Source organism: Cavia porcellus, unplaced genomic scaffold, assembly GCF_034190915.1.
Source record: "Cavia porcellus strain 051 isolate PalLab524CR breed Dunkin Hartley unplaced genomic scaffold, mCavPor4.1 scaffold_81, whole genome shotgun sequence".
NCBI classification, from domain to species: domain Eukaryota; kingdom Metazoa; phylum Chordata; class Mammalia; order Rodentia; family Caviidae; genus Cavia; species Cavia porcellus.
In genome coordinates, this window is record NW_026947564.1 from 127,216 (window position 1) to 135,696 (window position 8,481).

Consider the following 8,481-nt stretch of genomic DNA (forward strand, 5'->3'; position numbering starts at 1 on the left):
GTGTTAGGGTCAGGTTTAGATGTAGGGATAGTGTTAGGGTTATGGTTAGGGTTTAGGCATATGGTTTGGGTTAGGTTTAGGGTTAGGGTGTAGGTTTAGGGTTAGGGTTAGTGTTAGAGTTAGGGTTAGGTTTAGGTTTAGGATTAGGGATATGTTAAGGGTTAGGATTAGGTTTAGAGAATAGGTTTAGGATTAGGGTTACTGTTATAGTTAGGCATAGGCTTAGGGTTAGAGTTTAGTGTTAGGGTTAGGGTTAGTGTTAGTGTTCGGGTTAGGATTAGGGTTAGAGTTAGAGATAGGTTTAGGGTTAGGGTTAGTGTTATGGTTAGGGTTAGTGTTAGGGTTAGTGTTAGAGTTGTTTAGGGGTTAGGTGTTAGGGATAGGGTTACAATTATACTTTGGGTTAAGATTAGTGTTAGATTTACAATTAATTGAGGGTTAGGGTAAGGGTGGGGTTTAGGGTTAGTTTTAGGATAAGGGTTAGGGTTAACGTTAGGTTTAGGTTTAGTGTTAGGTTTAGCGTTAGGGTTAGAGTTAGGGATTCGGTGTTAGGAACATGGTTAGGGTTAGGGTTAGGGTTAGTGTTAGGGCTAGGATTAGTGTTTGGCATTAGGGGTTAGGGTTAGAGTGTTAAGGTTTTTGGTTAGAGTTAGGGTTAGGGTTAGAGTATAGTGTTAGGGTAAGGGTAAGGATTAGGGTTCGGGATAGGTTTAGGTTTAGTGGTATGGTTAGGGCTAGTGATGGTGTTAGTGTTAGGATTAGGGTTTAGGGTTATGGTTAGGTTTGGGGTTAGAGTTAGGTTTTGGTTTAAGTTTAGGTTTAAGGTTAGGGTTAGGGTTAGGGTTAGGGTTAGTTTTGGGGTTAGGATTATGGTTAGATTTAGGTTTACGGTTAGGTTTAGGGTTAGTGTTAGAGTTACGGTTAGTGTTAGCATTAAGGTTAGGTTAAGGGTTTGGTTTAATCTTATGTTTAGATGTTAGGTTTAGGGTTAGTGTTAGGTTTAGGGTTAGGGTTAGAGGTTAGTATTAGGTTTAGTGTTAGTGTTAGGGTTAGCGTTACGGTTCGAGTTTAGGGTAAGGGTTAGCGTTAAGGTTAGGGTTAGGGTTAGGGTTAGGGTTATGGTTAGAGGTTAGCTTTACATTTAGTGTTAGCATTTGGGTTAGGGTTAGGGTTTGGCTTAAAGGTTAGTGTTAGGGTTAGCTTTAGTGTTGAACTTTAGGTTGAGGGTTAGGGTTTGGGTTAGAAGTTAGCTTTAGGGTTATGGTTAGTGTTAGGGTTAGATTCAGGATTATGGTTAGGGTTAGGGTTAGAAGTTAGGGTTGTATTAGTTTTAAATTAGTGTTAGGGTTAGTGTTAGGGTTAGAAGTTAGGTTTGTGTTAGGGTTAGGGTTAGAGGTTAGGGTTAGGGTTAGGGTTAGGTTTAGGGTTAGGGTTAGGGTTAGGGTTAGGGTTAGGTTTAGGGTTAGGGTTAGGGTTAGGGTTAGGGTTATGGTTGGGGTTAGTGTTAGGGTTAGATTTAGGGTTTTAGGGTTACAGTTATGCTTAGGGTTATTGTGGGTTTATGTTTAGTGTTAGTGTTAGCATTAGCGTTAGGTTTAGGGTTATGTTTAGGGATAGGGTGAGGCTTAGAATTAGGGTTAAAGGATAGGCTTAGGTTAAGGGTTATGGTTATTTTTAGTGCTAGGGTTAGGGTTTGAGTTTACTGATAGAGTTAGGTTTATGGTTAGGGTTAGGGTTAGAGTTAGAAGTTAGGGTTTGTGTTAGTGTTAGGTTTAGTGTTAGGGATAGGTTAAGGCTTAAGTTAGGGGAGAGTATAGGTTTAGTGTTAGTTTTAGGATTATTGTTAGGGTTAAGGTTAGAGTTTATTTTTAGGGTTAGTGTTAGGGTTAGGGTTAGTGTGAGGGTTAGATTTAGCGTTAGAGCTAGGGTTAGGGTTAGGGTTTGGGTTAGGGTTAGGGTTAGTGTTAGTGTTATGGTTAGTATTAGGGTTAGGTTTAGGTCTAGGGGTTAGGTGTTAGGGATAGGGTTAGGGTTAGGCTTTGGTTACGGTTAGGGTTAGGGGTACGATTAGGTTAGGGTTACGGTAAGTGTTAAGTTTAGTGTTAGTTTTAGGATTAGAGTTAGTGTTGGCGTTAGGTTTAGGGCTAGGGTTAGGTTAGGGTTCAGGTTAGGATTATGGTTTGGCATTAGGCTTAGTGTTAGCATTTGGGTTAGTCTTACCATTAGGATTAGTGTTAGGGTTAGGGTTAGGGATATGATTAGGGTTTGGCATTTGTTGTTATGGTTAGAGTTATGGTTAGGTTTAAGGTTAAAGTGTTAGGGTTAGGGTTATAGTTTTGGGTTATGGTTATGTTTAAGGTTATGGTTTGGGTTTGGGTTTGGGTTAAGGTTAGGGTTATAGGTTAGGCTTCTGATTAGTGTTATGTGTAGGGTTATGTTTATAGTTTAGTGTTAGTGTTAGTTTTAGGGTAATGTTTATAGTTAGTGTTAGGGATAGGGTTAGGGTTAGGTTAAGGTTTCAAGGTATGGGTTAGGGTTAGGTTTAGGGTTAAGGATAGGGTTAGGGATATTATTAGGTTTTGGCATTTGGTGTTATGGTTAGGGTTATGGTTAGGTTTAGGTTTAGAGGGTTAGGGTGAGGGTTAGGGTTTGGGTTAGAGGTTAGGTTTAGGGTTATGTTTAGGGTCATGGTATGGTTTGGGTTAGGGTTAGTGTTAGGGTTAGAGTTTAGGCGTCTGGTTAGGGTTAGGGTTAGGGTTATTGTTAGAGTTTAGTGTTAGTGTTAGGGTTAGGGTAAGGGTTAGTTTTAGGGTTAGGGTTAGAGGTATGGGTTAGGGTTATTTTTAGGGTTAGGGCTAGGGTTAGGGATATTATTAGGGTTTGGCGTTTGGTGTTATGGTTAGGGTTAGGGATAGGTTTAGGGTTAGAGGTTTAGAGTGAGCGTTAGGTTTAGGGTTAGAGGTTAGGGTTAGGGTCATATTTCGGGTTATTATTCAGGTTTGGGATCGGGTTAGGATTAGGGTCAGAAGTTAGGCTTCTGTTTTGGGTTAGGGTTATGGTTAGGTTTAGAGTTTCGTGTTAGTGTTAGGGTTAGTGTAAGGGTTATGGTTAGTGTTAGTGTGAGGCTTAGGGTTAGGGTTAGGGTTTTGGTTAGTGTTAGGGTTAGGGGTATGTGTTAGGGTCAGGTTTAGGTTTAGGGCTAGGATTAAGGTTAGGGATTATGGTTAGTGTTAGGTTTAAGGTTAGAGTTGGGTTATGTTTAGTGTTAGGTATAATGTAAGGGTTAGGGTTAGGGTTAGAGGTATGAGTTAGGGTTAGAGTTAGGGTGAGAGTTAGGGTTAGAGTTAGGTTTAGCGTTTATGGTTAGGGATAGTGTTAGCAATAGATCTAGGGTTAGGGTTAGAGGGTTAGGGTTAGGGAATTTGTTAGGTTAGGTTTACTGTTAGGTTTTGTGTTAGGGTTAGTTTTAGTGTTAGGGTTAGAGTTAGTGTTAGGGTTAGTTTTACGGTTAGTGTTTGTTTTAGGGTTAGGATTAGGAATTAGGTGTTAGGGATAGAGTTAGGATTAGCATTCGGTTTAGGGTTAGTGTTGGGTTTAGGCTTAGGGTTAGTTGAGGGATAGTGTTAGGTTTGGGTTAGGGTTTAGAGTTAGGGTTAGGGTTACGGTTAGGTTTAGTGTTAGGGTTAGGTTTAGGTTTAAGTTTAGAGTTTGGTTTAGGGTTAGAAGTTAGGTTTAATGTTAGCGTTAGGGTAAGTGTTAGGGTTAGATGTTAGTGTTAGTGTTAGGCTTATTGTTAGGTTTACGGTTCAAGTTTTGGGTTAGGGTTAGTGTTAGGATTAGGATTAGGGTTAGGGTTAGGGTTATGGTTAGAATTTCACGTTAGATTTAGTATTAGGGTTAGGGTTAGTGTTAAGGTTAGGCTTAGAAGTTAGTGTTAGAGTTAGGGTTAGGGTTGAAGCTTAGGTTTAGGGTTAAGTTTAGTGTTAGAAGTTAGCTTTCTGTTTATGGTTAGTGTTAGGGTTAGGTTGTGGTTTAGGGTTAGGTTTAGGGTTAGGATTAGATGTTAGGTTTGTGTTAGGATTAAGGTTAGGGTTAGTGTTAGTGTTAGGTTTAGAGGTTAGGGGTAATTTTAGGGTTAGTGTTATGGTTAGGTTTAGGTTTAGGTTTAGGGTTAGAGTTAGGATTAAGGTTAAGTTTAGGTTTAGGTTTAGGATTTACGTTAGGGTTAGATGTTAGTGTTAGGGTTAGAGTTTGGGTTGGGGTTAGATTTAAGATTAGGTTTTACTGTTAGGGATAGTGTTAGCTTTAGGGTTAGTGTCAAGGTTAGAGGGTTAGGGTTAGGGATCGTGTTAGGCTTAGTGTTGGATTAGCGTTAGGGCTATGGTTAGAGGTTAGTTTTAGGCTTAGGGTTAGGGTTATGGTTATGGTTAAGGTTAGAGTGAGAGGTTAGTGATAGGGTTAGGGTTAGGATTAGTGTTAGAGTTTAGTGTTAGGGTTAGGGTTAGGGTCAGGGTTAGAGGTAGAGTTTAGGGTTAGACTTAGGTTTAGGTTCAGGGTTAGTGTTAGGGTTAGGCTTAGAAGTTAGGGTTAGGGTTACTTTTAGGGGTTACTTGTTAGGGATAGCGTTAGTGTTAGGCTTCGCGTTACGGTTAGGGTTAGGGTTATGATTTGCTTAGGGTTAGTGTAAGGGCTAGAGTTAGAGTTATTTTTAGAATTAGGGTTAGCATTAGGTTTAGGGTTAGGGTTAGGGTTAGTGTTAGGGTTAGGGTTAGTGGTTAGGTATTAGGGATATGGTTATGTTAGGGGTTAGGTTTAGGGTTAGGGTTAAGGCTAGTATTAGGGTTTGGCATTAGTGTTAGGATTAGGTTGAGGTGTAAGGTTAGGGTTAGGGTTAGGGTTAAGTTGAGATTTAGGGTTAGGGTTAGGTTTAGGGTTAGAAGTTAGGTTTGTTTTCGGGTTAGGGTTAGGTTTAGGTTCAGGGTTAGAGGTTAAGGTTAGTGTTTAGGTTAGGATTAGGGTAAGCTTTAGGGTCAGGGTTAGGGTTAGGGTTGGGGATAGTGTTAAGTTTGGGGTTAGGGTTTGGCGTTATGGTTATGGTTAGGGTTAGTGTTAGGTTTATGTTTATGTTTAGTGTTAGGGTTAGGTTTAGGGTTTAGGTTATGTTTATGGATAGGGTAAGGCTTAGAGGATAGGTTTTGTGTTAGGGTTAGAGTTATTTTTAGGGCTAGGGTTAGGGTATGAGTTTAGTGTTAGAGTTAGTTTTAGGGTTACAGTTACAGTTAGTGTTAGGGTTTGGGTTAGAGGTAAAGGTTAGTGTTAGTGTTAGGGATAGGTTAAGGCTTAGGATTAGGGTTAGAGGATAGGTTTAGTGTTAGGGTTAGGGTAAGAGTTTATTGTTAGGGTTTGTGTTAGGTTTAGTGTTAGTGTTAAGGTTAGTGTTACACTTAGGTTTGGGTTTAGGTTTAGGTTTAGGGTTTACGTGTTAGGGATAGGGTTAGGGTTAGGCTTCGGGTTACAGTTGCAGTTAGGGTTACGATTAGGTAGGGTTACAAAAAGGGTTAAGGTTAGTGTTAGTTTTAGGATTAGGGTTAGTGTTAGCGTTAGGTTTATGGCTAGGATTAGGTTTAGGGTTAGGGTTAGGATTATGATTTGGTATTAGATTTAGAGTTAGCATTAGGGTTAGAGTTAGGGTTAGGGTTAGAGGTATGAGTTAGGGTTAGGTTTAGGGGTAGTGGTAGGTATACGGTTAGGCATTAGGGTTAGGTTTAGGGTTAGTGTTGGGTTAGGGATAGGGTTAGAGTTAGTGTAAGGGTTAGGGTTAGTGTAAGGGTTAGGGTTAGGGTTAGTGTTATTTGTTAGGGTTAGAGTTAGGGTGAGGGTTAGGGTTAGAATTAGGTTTAGGGTTTATGATTAGGGATAGGGTTAGCTTTAGGGCTAGGGTTTGGGTTAGAGGGTTAGGGTTAGGGATAGGGTTTGTCTCAGGGTTATGGTTAAGGTTAGGGTTAGAGTTAGGGTTAGTGTTAGGGTTATGGTTAGAGGTTTGCGTTAGATTAGGGTTAGGTTTAGGGTTAGGGTTAGTTTTAGGGTTAGGCTTAGAGTTTTATGTTAGGGTTACGGTTAGTGTTGAAGCTAAGGTTTAGGAGTAAGTTTAGTGTTAGAAGTTAGCTTTCGGTTTATGGTTAGTGTTAAGGTTAGGTTGAGGTTTAAGGCTAGGGTTAGGTTTAGATGTTAGGTTTTTGTTAGATTAAGATTAGGGTTAGATTTAAGGTTAGGCTTAGAGGTTAGGGTAGGGTTAGCATTAGTGTTATGGTTAGGTTTAGGGTTAGGGTTAGGTTTAGAGTTAGTGTTAGGGTTAGGGTTATGGTTAGGTTTAGGGTTAGGATTAGGCTTAGGATTATGGTTAGGGTTAGGGTTAGGGTTAAAGCTAGAGGTCAGTGTTAGGTTTAGGTTATGGTTTACGTTTAGGTTTAAGTTTAGTGTTAGGGTTAGTTTTAGGATCAAGTTTATGGTTAGATGTTAGTGTTAGTGTTAGGGTTAGGGTTAGGGTTAGGGTTAGTGTTAGGGTTTGACAGGGTTAGGGTTAGGGTTAGTTTTAGGGTTAGGATAGGGGTTAGGGTTGGGGTTGTGTTAGGTTTAGGGTTAGAGATATGATTAGGGTTTGACATTTGGTCTTATGGTTATGGTTATGGTTAGGTTTAGGGTTAGACGGTTAGGGTTAGTGTTAGGATTAGGGTTAGATGTTAGGTTTAGGGTCATGGTTTGGGTTTAGGTTTAGGTTAGGGTTTGGGTTAGGGTTAGGGTTAGAGCTTAGTATTAGTGTTATGGTTAGGGTACAGGTTAGGGTTAGGGTTAGTGTTAGTTTTAAGGTTAGAGTTAGGTTTAAGTTTAGGGTTAGGGTTAGGGTTAGGGTTAATTTTAGAGTTACGGCTAGGATTAGGGCTAGGGATTAGGTTTAGGGTTAGGTTTAGCTTTAGAGTTGGGTTATGGTTAGGGTTAGGGATAGTGTAAAGGTTAGGGTTAGAGTTAGAAGTATGGGTTAGCGTGACAGGGTTAGGGTTAGACAGGGTTAGGGTTAGTGATAGGGTTAGGGTTAGTGTCAGGATTAGGGTTAGGGTTTCGGTTAGAGGTTACTTTTAGGCTTAGGTTTAGGGTTAGGGTTAAGGTTAGAGTTAGAGGTTAGTGTTAGGATTAGGGTTAGGATTAGGGTTAGACTTTATGTTTAGGGTTAGGATTAGGGTTAGGGTTAGGTTTATGGTTAGAGTTTAGGTTTAGGGTTAGGTTTAGGTTTAGGGTTAGGATTAGGGTTAGGGTTATGTTTAGTATTAGTAGTTAGAGTTAGGTGTAGGCTTAGGGTTATTATTACAGTTAGGGTTAGTGTTAGTGTTAGGGGTTAGGTGTTAGGGAGAGTGTTAGGGTAAGCCTTAGGTTTATGGTTAGGGTTTGCGTTAGGAATAAGTTTACGGTTAGAGGGTTAGGTTTAGGTTTAGGGTTAGGGTTTGAGTTAGGCTTAGCATTGAAGCTTAGTTTTAGGGTTAAGTTTAGTGTTTAGAAGTTAGCTTTAGTGTTATGGGTTAGGGTTAGGTCGACGTTTAGGGTTAGGGTTAGGGTTAGAAGTTTTTTTGTGTTATGATTAAGGTTATGGTTATGGTTATGGTTATGGTTAGGGTTAGCATTAGGGTTAGGTTTAGGATAAGGGTTAGGCTTAGATTTAGGGTTAAGATTAGGGTTAGGTTTAGGGTTAAGTTTAGAGTTTAGTGTTAGGTTTAGGGTTATGGTTATGGTTAGTTTTAAGGTTAGGGTTTGGGTTAGATTTAGGATTAAGGTTATGGGTATATGTTAGTGTTAGGCTTAGTGTTAGGTTTTGCGTTAGGTTTAGGGTTCGACAGGGTTAGGGTTAGGGTTGTTTTAGGGTTAGGATTGTGTTTAGGGTTAGAATTAGTGTTAGAGTTAGAGTTTAGTGTTAGTGTTAGGGTTAGGATTAGGGTTAGAGTTTAGGGTTAGGGTTAGTGTTTGGGTTAGGGTTAATTTTAGAGTTAGAGTTTAGGTTTAGGGTTAGGTTTAAGTTTAGGGTTAGGGTTAGCGTTAGGGTTATAAGTTAGGGTTAAGTGTAGGCTTAGTTTTCGGGTTGCCATGAGGGTCAGCGTTAGGGTTAGGTTTAGGGGTTAGGTGTTAGGGATAAAGTTAGGGTTGGCGTTCTGTTTAGGGTTAGTTTTAGGGTTAGGTTTGGGGTTAGGGTTAGGGTTAGCGATAGTGTTAGGGTTAGCGTTAGGGTTTAGAGTTAGTGTTAGAGTTACGCATATGTTTAGGATAAGGTAAAGTTTAGGTTTAGGGTGAGGGTTAAGGTTAGGTTTAGGGTGAGGGTTAAGGTTAGGGTAACCTTAGTGTTAAGGTTAGGGTTAGGGTTTGGATTAGATGATAGGGTTAGGGTTAGGTTTATGGTTAGACTTTAGATTTAGGGTTATGGTTAGGTTTAGCGTTAGG